This window comes from Homarus americanus, unplaced genomic scaffold (genome assembly GCF_018991925.1).
Source record: "Homarus americanus isolate GMGI-L3 unplaced genomic scaffold, GMGI_Hamer_2.0 scaffold46800, whole genome shotgun sequence".
Lineage (NCBI taxonomy): Eukaryota > Metazoa > Arthropoda > Malacostraca > Decapoda > Nephropidae > Homarus > Homarus americanus.
The window spans coordinates 1-12,964 of NW_024748340.1; the positions used below are offsets into that span (position 1 = coordinate 1).

At 36.9% G+C, this 12,964-nt stretch overlaps 1 pseudogene; it reads left to right on the top strand.

Annotated features, from left to right (window-relative positions):
• The first annotated feature begins 6,781 nt into the window (after positions 1-6,781).
• LOC121880238 lies at positions 6,782-8,290 on the top strand (annotated as a pseudogene).
• Positions 8,291-12,964: the final 4,674 nt, after the last annotated feature.

Here is a 12,964-nt window from a genome sequence, read left to right on the forward strand (position 1 = left end):
AAGTCCCATGATCGAGTATAACAAAGTCCCCTCATCGATTATAACAAAGTCCCCTGATCGATTATAACAAAGTTCCCTGATCGAGTATAACAAAGGCCCCTGACCGAGTATAAGAAAGTCCCATGATTGAGTATAACAAAGTCCCCTCATCGAATATAACAAAGTCCCCTGATCGAGTATAACAAAGTCCCTTTGATCGAGTAGAACAGAGTCCGCTGATCGAGGATAACAGAGTCCCCTCATCGAGTATAACAAAGGCCCCTCATCGAGTATAAGAAAGTCCCATGATCGAGTATAACAAAGTCCCCTGATCGAGTATAACAAAGTCCCCTGATCGAGTATAACAAAGTCCCCTGATCGAGTACAACAAAGTCCCCTGATCGAGTATAACAAAGGCACCTGATCGAGTATGACAAAGTCCCCTGATCGAGTATAACAGAGTCCCCTTTTCGAGTATAACAGACTGCCCTAATCGAGTGTAACAAAGTCCCCTGATCGAGTATAACAAAGTCCCCTGATCGAGTAGAACAAAGTCCCCTCATCGAATATAACAAAGTTCCCTGATCGGAAATTATAACAAAGGACCTGATCAGCGAGTATAACAAAGGCCCTGATCGAGTATAACAAAGTTCATGATCGAGGCATAACAAAGTCCCCTCATCGAATATAACAAAGTCACCTGATCGAGTATAACAAAGTCCCTGATCCCGAGTAAGGAACAAAGTCCCTCAGGTATAACAAAGGCCCCTCATCGAGTATAACAAAAGTCCTATGATCGAGTATAGCAAAGTCCCCTGGTCCGGGTATAACAAAGGCCTCTGATCGAGGTTAACAAACTCCCCTGATCGAGTATAACAAAGTCCCCTCACCGATTATAACAAAGTCCCCTGATCGAGTATAACAAAGTCCCCTGATCGAGTATAACAAACTCCAATGGTCGAGGAAAACAAAGTCCCCTGATCGAGTATAACAAAGGCCCCTGATCGAGTATAAGAAAGTCCCATGATCGAGTATAACAAAGTCCCCTCATCGAATATAACAAAATCCCTGATCGAGTATAACAAAGTCCCCTGATCGAGTAGAAGAAAGTCCCCTGATCGAGTATAACAAAGGCCCCTCATCGAGTATAACAAAGTCCCATGATCGAGTATAAAAAAGTCCCCTCATCGAATATAACAATGTCCCCTGATCGAGTATAACAAAGTCACCTGATCGAGTATAACAGAGTCCCCTCATCGAGTATAACAAAGGCCCCTCATCGAATATAACAAAGTCCCATGATCGAGCATAACAAAGTCCCCTCATCGCATATAAAAAAGTCCCTGATCGAAATATAACAAAAGTCCCCTCATCGAGTATAACAAAAGTCCCATGATCGAGAGTATAACAAAAGGCCCTCATCGGAGTTTAACAAATGCCTCTGATCGAGTATAACAAAGTCCTGGTCGAGTATAACAAAAGGGCTGATCAGATATATAACAAAGAGAGCGCCTGAGCGGTATAAGAAAGGCCCTGATCGAGTATAACAAAGTTTACTGTTCCGGGTATAACAAAGCCCCCCTGCTCGAGTATAACCAGCCCCTGATCGAGAATAACAAAGTCCCTGATCGGGTATAACAAAGCCCCCTGATCCATTATAACAAAGGCCCTGATCGAGTAACAAAGACCCCTGGTCGAGTATAACAATGTCCCGTCATCGAGTATAACAAAAGCCCCCCCTCATAGAGTATAACAAAGTCCCCTGATCGAGTATAACAAAGTCCCCTGATCGGGTATAACAAAGGCCCCTGATCGAGTATAACAGAGGCCCCTGATCGAGTATAACAAAGTCCCATGGTCGAGTATAACAAAGTCCCCTCATCGAATATAACAAAGTACCCTCATCGTGTATAACAAAGTCTCCTGATCGAGGAGAGCAAAGTCCTTTGATCGAGTATAACAAAGTTCCCTTAACGATTATAACAAAGGCCCCTGATCGAGTATAACAAAGTTTCCTGATCGAGTAAAACAAAGCTCCCTGATCGAGTATAACAAAGTCCCCTGATCGAGTATAACAAAGTCCTTTGATTGAGTATAACAAAGGCCCCTAATCGAGTTTAACAAAGGCCCATGATCGAGTATAACAAAGTCCCCTGGTCGAGTATAACAAAGGCCCCTCATCGAATATAACAAAGGCGCCTGAGCGAGTATAACAAAGGCCCCTAATCGAGTATAACAAAGTTCTTTGATCGAGAATAACAAAGTCCCCTGATCGAGTATAATAAAGTCCCCCTGATCGAGAATAACAAAGTCACCTGATCGAGTATAACAAAGCCCCCTCATCAAGTATAACAAAGGCCCCTGATCGAGTATAACGAAGCCCCCTCATCAAGTATAACAAAGGCCCCTGATCGAGTATAACAAAGACCCCTGGTCGAGTATAACAAAGTCCCTAATCGAGTATAACAAAGGCCCCTGATCGAGTATAACAAAGGCCCCTAATCGAGTAAAACAGAGTCCCCTGATCGAGTATAACAAACTCCCCTGATCGAGTATAACAAAGTCTACTCATCGAGTTTAACAAAGTCCTCAAATCGAGAAAAACAAAGGCCTTTGATCGAGTTTAACAAAGGCCCCTGTTCGAGTATAACAAAGGCCTCTAAAAGAGTATAACAAAGGCAACTGATCGAGTATAACAAAGCCCCCTCATCAAGTATAACAAAAGCCACTGATCAAGTATAACAAAGACCCCTGGTCGAGTATAACAGAGTCACCTGGTCGAGTATAACAAAGGCCCCTGATCGAATATAACAAAGGCGCCTGAATGAGTATAACAAAGGCCCCTGATCGAGTATAACAAAGTTCCCTGATCGAGTATAACAAAGTCCCGTGATCGAGTACAACAAAGCCCCCTGATCAAGTCTAACAAAGGCCCCTGATCGAGTATAACAAAGACCCCTGGTCGAGTATAACAAATTCCCCTGATCGAGAGTAACAAAGTCCCTGATCGGGTATAACAAAGGCCCCTGATCGAGTATAACAGAGACTCTGAGGCAACAAAGTCCTGGCGGTCGAGTATAAAAAAGTCCCCTCATCGAATATAACAAAGTCCCCTGATCGAGTATAACAAATTCCCCTGATCGAGTAGAACAAAGTCCCTCATCGAGTATAACAAAGGCCCCTCATCGAGTATAACAAAGTCCCATGATCGAGAATAACAAAGTCCCTCATCGAATATAACAAAGACCCCTGATCGAGTATAACAAAGTTCCCTGATCGAGTATAACAAAGCCCCCTAATTGAGTATAGCAAAGTCCCCCTTATCGAGAATAACAATGTCCCCTGATTGAGTATAACAAAGCCCCCTGATCAAGTATAACAAAGGCCCCAAAACGAGTATAACAAAGTCCCCTGGTCGTGTATAACAATGTCCCCTAATCGAGTATAACAAAGGCCCATGATCGAGTATAACAAAATTTCCCTGATCGAGTATAACAAAGCCCTCTCATCGAGTATAACGAAGTCCCCCTTATCGAGAATAACTAAGTCCCCTGATCGAGTATAACACAGCCCCCTGATCAAGTATAACAAAGGCTCCAGATCGAGTATAACAAAGTCCCAGGTCGAGTATAACAAAAGTCCCTGATCGAGTATAACAAAGGCCCCTGATCGAGTATAACAAAGGCCCCTGATCGAGTATAACAAAGGCCCCTCATCGAGTATAACAAAGTCCCCTGATCGAGATATAACACAGCCCCCTCATCGAGTAAAACAAAGTCCCCTGATCCAGTATAACAAAGTCCCCTCACCGAGTATAATAAAGTTCCCTGATCGAGGATAACAAAGCCCCCTCATAGAGTATAACAAATTCCTCTGATCGATTATAACAAAGTCCCCTGATCGGGTATAACAAAGGGCCCTGATCGAGTATAGCAAAGACCCCTCATCGAGTATAACAAAGTCCCATGATCGAGTATAAAAAAGTCCCCTCATCGAATATAACAAAGTCCCCTGATCGAGTATATCAAATTCCCCTGTTCGAGTAGAACAAAGTCCCCTCATCGAGTATAACAAAGTCCCCTGGTCGAGTATAACAAAGTCCCCTGATCGAGTATAACAAAGGCCCATGATCGAGTATAACAAAATTTCCCTGATCGAGTATAACAAAGCCCCCTCATCGAGTATAACAAAGTCCCTCTTATCGAGAATAACTAAGTCCCCTGATCGAGTATAACAAAGCCCCCTGATCAAGTATAACAAAGGCTCCAGATCGAGTATAACAAAATCATATGGTCGAGTATAACAAAGTCCCCTGAACGATTATAACAAAGGCCCCTGATCGAGTTTAACAATGTTCCCTGATCGAGTATAACAAAGCCCCCTGATCGAGTATAACTAAGTCCCCCTTATCGAGAATAACAAAGTCCCCTGATCGAGTATAACAAAGCCCCCTGATCAAGTATAACAAAGGCTCCAAATCGAGTATAACAAAGTCCCAGGTCGAGTATAACAAAGTCCCCTGATCGAGTATAACAAAGGCCCCTGATCGAGTATAACAAAGGCCCCTGATCGAGTATAACAAAGTCCCTTGATCGAGTATAACAAAGCCCCCTCATCGAGTAAAACAAAGTCCCCTGATCCGGTATAACAAAGTCCCCTCACCGAGTATAATAAAGTTCCCTGATCGAGGATAACAAAGCCCCCTCATAGAGTATAACAAAGTCCTCTGATCGATTATATCAAAGTCCCATGATCGGGTATAACAAAGGCCCCTCATCGAGTATAACAAAGGCCCCTCATCGAGTATAACAAAGTCCCATGATCGAGTATAAAAAAGTCCCCTCATCGAATATAACAAAGTCCCCTGATTGAGTATAACAAATTCCCCTGATCGAGTAGAACAAAGTCCCCTCATCGAGTATATCAAAGGCCCCTCATCGAGTATAACAAAGTCCCATGATCGAGAATAACAAAGTCCCTCATCGAATATAACAAAGTCCCCTGATCGAGTATAACAAAGTCCCCTGTTCGAGTATAACAAGGTCCCCTGTTCGAGTCTAACATAGTCCCCTGAACGATTATAACAAAGGCCCCTGATCGAGTATAACAAAGCCCCCTGATCGAATATAACAAAAGCGCCTGAACGAGTATAACAAAGGCCCCTGATCGAGTATAACAGGGTTCCCTGATCGAGTATAACAAAGCCCCCTAATTGAGTATAACAAAGTCCCCCTTATCGAGAATAATAATGTTCCCTGATCGAGTATAACAAAGCCCCTTGATGAAGTATAACAAAGGCCCCTGATCGAGTATAACAAAGTCCCCTGGTCGAGTATAACAAAGTCCCCTAATCGAGTATAACAAAGGCCCCCTTATCGAGAATAACTAAGTCCCCTGATCGAGTATAACAAAGCCCCCTGATCAAGTATAACAAAGGCTCCAGATCGAGTATAACAAAGTCCCCTGGTCGAGTATAACAAAGTCCCTGAACGATTATAACAAAGGCCCCTGATCGAGTATAACAAAGTTCCCTGATCGAGTATAACAAAGCCCCCTGATCGAGTATAACAAAGTCCCCTGATCGAGTATAACAATGTTCCCAGGTCGAGTATAGAAAAGTCCCCTGATCAAATATAACAAAGGCCCTAGATCGAGTATAACAAAGTCCCTTGGTCGAGTATAACAAAGTCCCCTGAACGAGTATAACAAAGGCCCCTGATCGAGTATAACAAAGGACCCTAAAAGTCTATAACAATGTCCCCTGATCGAGTATAACAAAGCCCGCTCATCGAGTATAACAAAGTCCCCTGATCGAGGATAACAAAGTCCTTGATCGAGTAAAACAAAGTCCCCTGATCGAGTATAACAAATTCTCCTGATCGAGTATAACAAAGTCACCTGATCGAGTATAACAAAGTCCCCTCATCGAGTATAACAAAGTCCCCTTATCGAGTATAACAAAGTCCCCTGATCGAGTATAACAAAGTCCCCTGGTCGAATATAACAAAGTCCCGGATCAAGTATAACAAAGGCCCTAGATCGAGTATAACAAAGTCCCCTAAACGAGTATAACAAAGGCCCCTGATCGAGTATAACAAAGGACCCTAAAAGGCTATAACAATGTCCCCTGATCGAGTATAACAAAGCCCGCTCATTGAGTATAACAAAGTCCCCTGATCGAGGATAACAAAGTCCTTGATCGAGTATAACAAAGTAGAATTTGACTCCTATATAACTCCATCTAACGAACTAGATTTATCTGGATTTCGACTTTTAGACGTAGACAACCGAACTGTATTACCTATAAACACACAAGTTCGAATGTTAGTCACCGCTGCTGATGTTATTCATTCTTGAACTGTTCCAGCTCTGGGAGTAAAAGCAGATGCAATTCCCGGCCGTCTTAACCAAATTAGATTTATGGTTAACCGACCAGGATTGTTTTTTGGGCAATGCTCAGAAATTTGTGGAGCTAACCATAGATTTATACCAATTGTAGTAGAAAGTGTGTCAGTCTCAGCTTTTTTAAATTGAATCTCCTCCTCATCCGATCTATCACCCGATGACTGAAAGCAAGTATAGGTCTTTTAAACCTATCATAGTAGAGGCGCCTACTTCTGGTGGAAAAAGTTAGTTAATTAATAATATGAGCTTGTCAAGCTTAAGTAATTCCACTGGAATATTTTTTGATGCCTCAAATAGCACCTCTTTTATGATTAAATCTATTTTTTATATTTCTTATTGGGTTTCTTTTGTTTTTTATTCTAAACTATTTTATAAAATCTCCACTTAAAATGTCCCCTTCAATTGAACTAAAAGTTCAACACCAAAAAACCTGAAAATGATAACAAGACTATTTTCTATTTTTGAACCTTCTTCAAGAATCTTTTCATTATCAATCAATTGATTATCAACTTTTGTTGGGTTACTTTTTATTCCCTACCTTTATTGAGCGGCTCCCTCACGTTGAGCATTAGTTTGATCCAAAATTATGCAACTACTTCACAATGAATTTCAAGCAATTTTAGGGCAAGCCACTAAAGGTTCAACTATTTTATTCATTTCTTTATTTAGATTTATTATATTCAATAACACTCTCGGGCTTCTCCCATATGTATTTACTAGATCAAGACACCTTGCGATAACTCTTACGCTTGCTTTACCTTTATGGCTAACTTTTATTTTATTTGGTTGGATTAATCATACCCAACACATGCTTGCTCATATAGTTCCCCAAGGAACACCAGGGCTTCTGATACCATTTATAGTGTTAGTAGAAACTTTAAGAAATATTATTCGACCAGGAACTTTAGCCGTTCGACTAGCAGCTAACATAATTGCAGGACATCTTTTGTTGACACTTTTAGGCAATATAGGCCCTTCTTTGTCTTTGACTTTAGTGTCGTTTTTAATACTAGCTCAAATCCTTCTTTTAATACTAGAATCTGCTGTTACAATAATTCAATCGTATGTATTTGCTGTTCTAAGGACTTTATATGCCAGAGAAGTTAACTAATGTCATCATCACACGGACACCACGCTTACCACTTAGTTGATATAAGACCCTGACCTTTAACAGGATCAGTGAGAGCCATAATACTAACCACAGGGCTTGTTAAATGATTTCACCAATTTAATATAGACTTGCTCCTGCTAAGATTTTTAGCTACTATTTTAACAATAATTCAATGATGACGAGATGTAACACGTGAGGGGACCTACCAGGGGCTCCACACCCAAGTTGTAATAAAAGGGCTTCGTTGGGGGATAATTCTTTTTATTGTATCAGAAGTATTGTTCTTTTTTTCTTTTTTTTGGGCATTTTTTCATAGAAGACTTTCTCCAACAATTGAAATTGGAATATGTTGGCCACCAGTTGGTATCCAACCTTTTAATCCTTTCCAAATTCCGCTTTTAAATACAACTATTCTTTTGTCATCAGGAGCTACCGTAACATGAGCCCATCATGCTATTACAAGGTCAAATCACTCAGAAGCAATTCAAAGTCTTGCTTTAACTATTTTTTTAGGATTATATTTTTCAGCTCTTCAAGCTTTCGAATATGCAGAAGCTTCTTTTACAATTGCAGATTCTGTTTATGGATCTACTTTTTTTGTAGCAACTGGTTTCCATGGGCTTCATGTTATCATTGGGACTTCTTTTTTAGCTGTTTGTTTCTACCGACTTTATAAATGTCATTTTTCTTCAGACCATCATTTTGGTTTTGAAGCAGCTGCTTGATACTGACACTTTGTAGATGTTGTTTGGTTATTTTTATATATCTTTATCTATTGATGAGGAGGTTAATTAATTTTTTAATATAACAAGTATATTTGGCTTCCAACCAAAAAGTCTAGAATTTCTAGAAAAATTAATTTTCATTATATTTATTGTAGTTTCAACAACTTTTGTAATTAGATCTGTAGTTATAATCCCTGCCTCGATTTTGTCAAAAAAACTTATTACAGATCGAGAAAAAAATTCCCCATTTGAGTGTGGATTTGATCCTAAAGGCTCAGCACGACTTCCTTTTTCTTTACGATTCTTTTTAATTGCAGTTATTTTCTTGATTTTTGATGTAGAAATTACTCTTTTGCTTCCCCTTGCCTCAATTATTCACTTAACAAACATATTTTCTTGGGCCCTCACTGGGGTTTTATTTTTATTAATTCTGCTTTTTGGACTTTACTATGAATGACACCAAGGTGCCTTAGAATGATCCTATTAGAGCTATATTCAATTTATGATTTATGAGTTGCATTCATAAGGTGTTTTTTATAAACTAGCTTTAAGATTAAAAAGCGAAGTATTGCACTTAGTTTCGGCCTAAGCTTTGATCTGTTGCAGGTCTTTAATCTTTGAAAGAAGCCAAAATAGAGGCCCATCACTGTTAATGATGAAACTGGATTTTTTATCCCTTTCAAGGAAATATTCATGCCAAAAAAAGAAGCTTCTAACTTCATTTTAAGCGGTTGAATTCCGTTTATGTTTCTTTTTTATAGTGTAAATAACACGCTACATTTTCGTTGTAGAACTGAAGTACTAACTTCTAAAAATTTTAATTAATTACAAAAAAATTAGATTTTGGTTATGAAATTGTTACTTACAGGCAAATTTGCCACCGTTGCTGCTTCAAAGCAAAATTCTAATCTTAAATTATATAAGTAAATTATGATAAAAAATACAACAATTACTCAAAATAAAAACCTTTTTATATAAATTCTTACACTTCTACTTTGAGAAACTTGAAGGTACCCTGATTGATGTATAACATTAGAATACAAACCTTGACCCCCAAAATGTTCGGATCATCCATAATCACCAACCTTCATACATGCGCCTGCAGTTTTTAACCTAACGTAGCTCAAATTAAATGTAGATAAAAAAGGTATAAACCACATAGACCCTATAAACACAACTTTACTATAACTTTTTAATCTACGTAACCTATAGTTTACACTTATAATATTTAAAAGATAACCAATTAAAGCCCCTAACACTCTTAATGCTAAAGCCAACACTTTAAACGTGAAAGTTAAACAAATTATATATGATTCAGGGAAGATCACTCAAGACAAAAAAGCTCCACCCGTGACACCGCCAATCCTCAATCTTATCATTGATCTAGTTATAACAACACTTTTATCGTTAACTTGACTCATCCTCCTTAAATTAAATAGACCCGTCAAACTATAATAAACTAAACGAAATCTATAACAAACAGTTAATCCTGTAGCCAAAGCATATAAAACGAAAGCTAATAAATTAATATTTCTTATAAAAGCCACTTCTAAAATTAAATCTTTAGAATAAAATCCTGCCAAAAATGGTATTCCACATAAAGCTAAATTAGCCAAATTTATACAGGTTCTAGTTAAAGGTATTCTAAAAACTAATCTTCCTATACAACGGATATCTTGGTATTCTTTTACAGCATGAATGACTACTCCAGCACATATAAATAAGAGTGCCTTGAATAAAGCATGAGCTAATAAATGGAAAAAAGCTAAGTCAGCAAAACCAAGAGCTAAAATCCTTAGTATTACACCAAGTTGGCTTAATGTTGATAAAGCAATAATCTTTTTTAAATCATACTCGAAATTAGCCCCTAATCCTGCTATAAATATTGTCAGACAAGAAATAATTAATAAAACAGATTGAGCTTCTGATCCTATTAAAGCTGGACTAAAACGAATTAATAAGTAAACACCTGCCGTAACTAGAGTAGAAGAATGAACTAGTGCAGACACTGGAGTAGGAGCTGCCATGGCAGCTGGGAGCTAAGCAGAAAAGGGGATTTGTGCCCTTTTTGTTATAGCTGCTATGACAACTAAACATTTTATTAATAACAAATTAGAATCCCTTATGTACCTTCTATATAAAATAAAATTTCAACCCCCTGCTATAAATATTAAAGAGATTCTAAGAAGAATAGCAACGTCACCAACCCGGTTAGACAAAACTGTTAGTATTCCTGCATTTGCAGATTTTTCATTTTGGTAAAAAATAACTAATGCGTATGATACTAAACCTAGCCCGTCCCAACCTAACAAAATTCTAATTATATTTGGCCTTACAATTAAAGCACCTATAGACAATACAAAAGCAAGAACTAAATATATGAAGCGATTAAATCTTTTGTCTCCTTCTATATAATCACCTCTGTAAAATAACACTATTGAAGAGATAAAAAGTACAAATCCTAAAAATATGAAAGAAATTCAATCAAAAATTAAAGTCATTACGACTGAAGAAGAGTTTAAAGTTATAATTTCCCATTCAATTATTGTCACACTGTTATAATATAAACTTATATGAGATAACAAAATACAACTAAAAGCTCTTCTACATAAAAATACCAATCTAGTTAAATGTATAGTAATATATCAAATCACGGTTTAAAATAAATAACTTATAATTTCGGCACCACAAACCAACGTTTTTATTAAACTATTTAAACTAAAATCTTGGTAAAATTATAGCCGTTTTTACAATAAGAACATTTAAAGGCAATCAATGTAATATTAAAACTAAGTATCCAGAAACTTTTCCCGAACAACAAGAAAACAATGAATTAAAAAACAACCCATGCTGTCTTATCGAATATATATATAAAGTGTACGCAGCTCTAAAAAAAGACAATAAACCAATCCCAAACATGCTAAGCTTTCTTCACCTTACTACACTTAAAATTAGTCTAATTTCTCCTAATAAGTTAATTGTAGGGGGAGCTGCTATATTACCAATTCTTAATAAAAATCACCACAATCCCAAACTAGGTATAAAATTCAATAAACCTTTATTCACTAATAATCTTCGACTTCCTAAACGCTCGTAAACTATGTTAGCAAGACAAAAAAGTCCAGACGAACATAATCCATGCCCCACCATAATTACTACAGCTCCTGTTTGACCCCATCAACCAAAAACCACTAGTCCTCTCAATACCAAGCCTATATGGGCTACTGAAGAATAAGCAATCAATGACTTAATATCTACTTGACGTAAACATATAAATCTTACAATTACCCCACCTAAAATTCTAACACTAACTCAAAATCAAGAAAATATTTTATTTACTTCAGGAAATAAAAAGAGAACTCGAATCAAACCATAACCACCTAATTTTAATAAAACACCAGCCAAAATTATAGATCCAGCTACAGGAGCTTCAACATGAGCCTTAGGAAGTCATAAATGAACTAGATATATAGGAAGTTTTACTACAAAAGCAAAAATTGTACAAAAATACCACATAAAAGTAATAAAATTAGATCTTTCAGCGCATGGTACTAAACCTATCGTTAGACTACCACCCAATCTATAAAATCTTAATAGAGAAACAAGCAAAGGCAAAGAAGCAAACAATGTATAAAATAACATATAAACTCCAGCCTGAATTCGCTCAGGTTGATAACCCCAGCCTAAAATTAAAATTAAAGTAGGAATTAAAGATCTTTCAAATCTAATATAAAACAAGAGATAATCTGTTGCTCTAAACGTTAAAAGCAATGCTAACAGCAATAGTAAATTTACAACTAAAAACCCTCTAGGAGAGTTATTTGTTTTTTTAATTCTTTGACTTGCACAAATGACTAGTGCCATAATTCATATTCTTAATATAATTAAAATAAAACCTAAATGATCAGAACCTAATCTTAATCCCAACCCCGAAACAGAAAAGTCATGTCCCATAAAACACCTAAAAATAAAACACATTAAAAACAAAGAAATTTGAATAAACCACCACTCTTTAACAAACGCAATCAATAAAATATTTATAAAAATGAACTTTAACATTGTAATGTTCTAAAACTTCTGAAACAATCATTACCGTGAGTCCGCACAATAGAAATCAATAAAGAAAGACCCAAAGCACCCTCACAAGCTGCTATAGTTAAAAAAAATAAAGTAAAATAAGCTTCGATTCCTACTTTAGCTAAACAAATTACTATGACTCAAAAAATGCCTAATATAATAAATTCTAAACTTAGAAGGACTAAGTAAATGTTTTCGGTTAGAAACAAAATTTCATAACCCACAGAAAACAACGACAAGAGGAACAAAAATAAATATTAATCTAAGAATTGACATTAGTTTTAATAGTTTAAACCAAAACTTTGGTCTTGTAAACCAAAAATGAAATTTATTTTCTTAAAACTTCAGAGAAAAAAGTAAACTTTTATCTTTAATTCCCAAAACTAATATTTTATTAAACTACTCTCTGAAATCTTATTTTTTATTCTTCCTCTTATTTTTGTAACTTCATTACTTTTTACACGTCTTATTCATCCTTTATCTATAGGTCTCACATTATTGATACAAACTGTTATGATTTCGCTTGCTGCAGGGTTGAACAACAACTCTTTTTGATTTTCATACATTCTTTTTCTTATTTTTTTAGGAGCTATACTAGTGTTATTTATTTATGTTGCCTCACTTGCTTCTAACGAACCATTCAAATTTTCAGCTACAGCTCTAATAG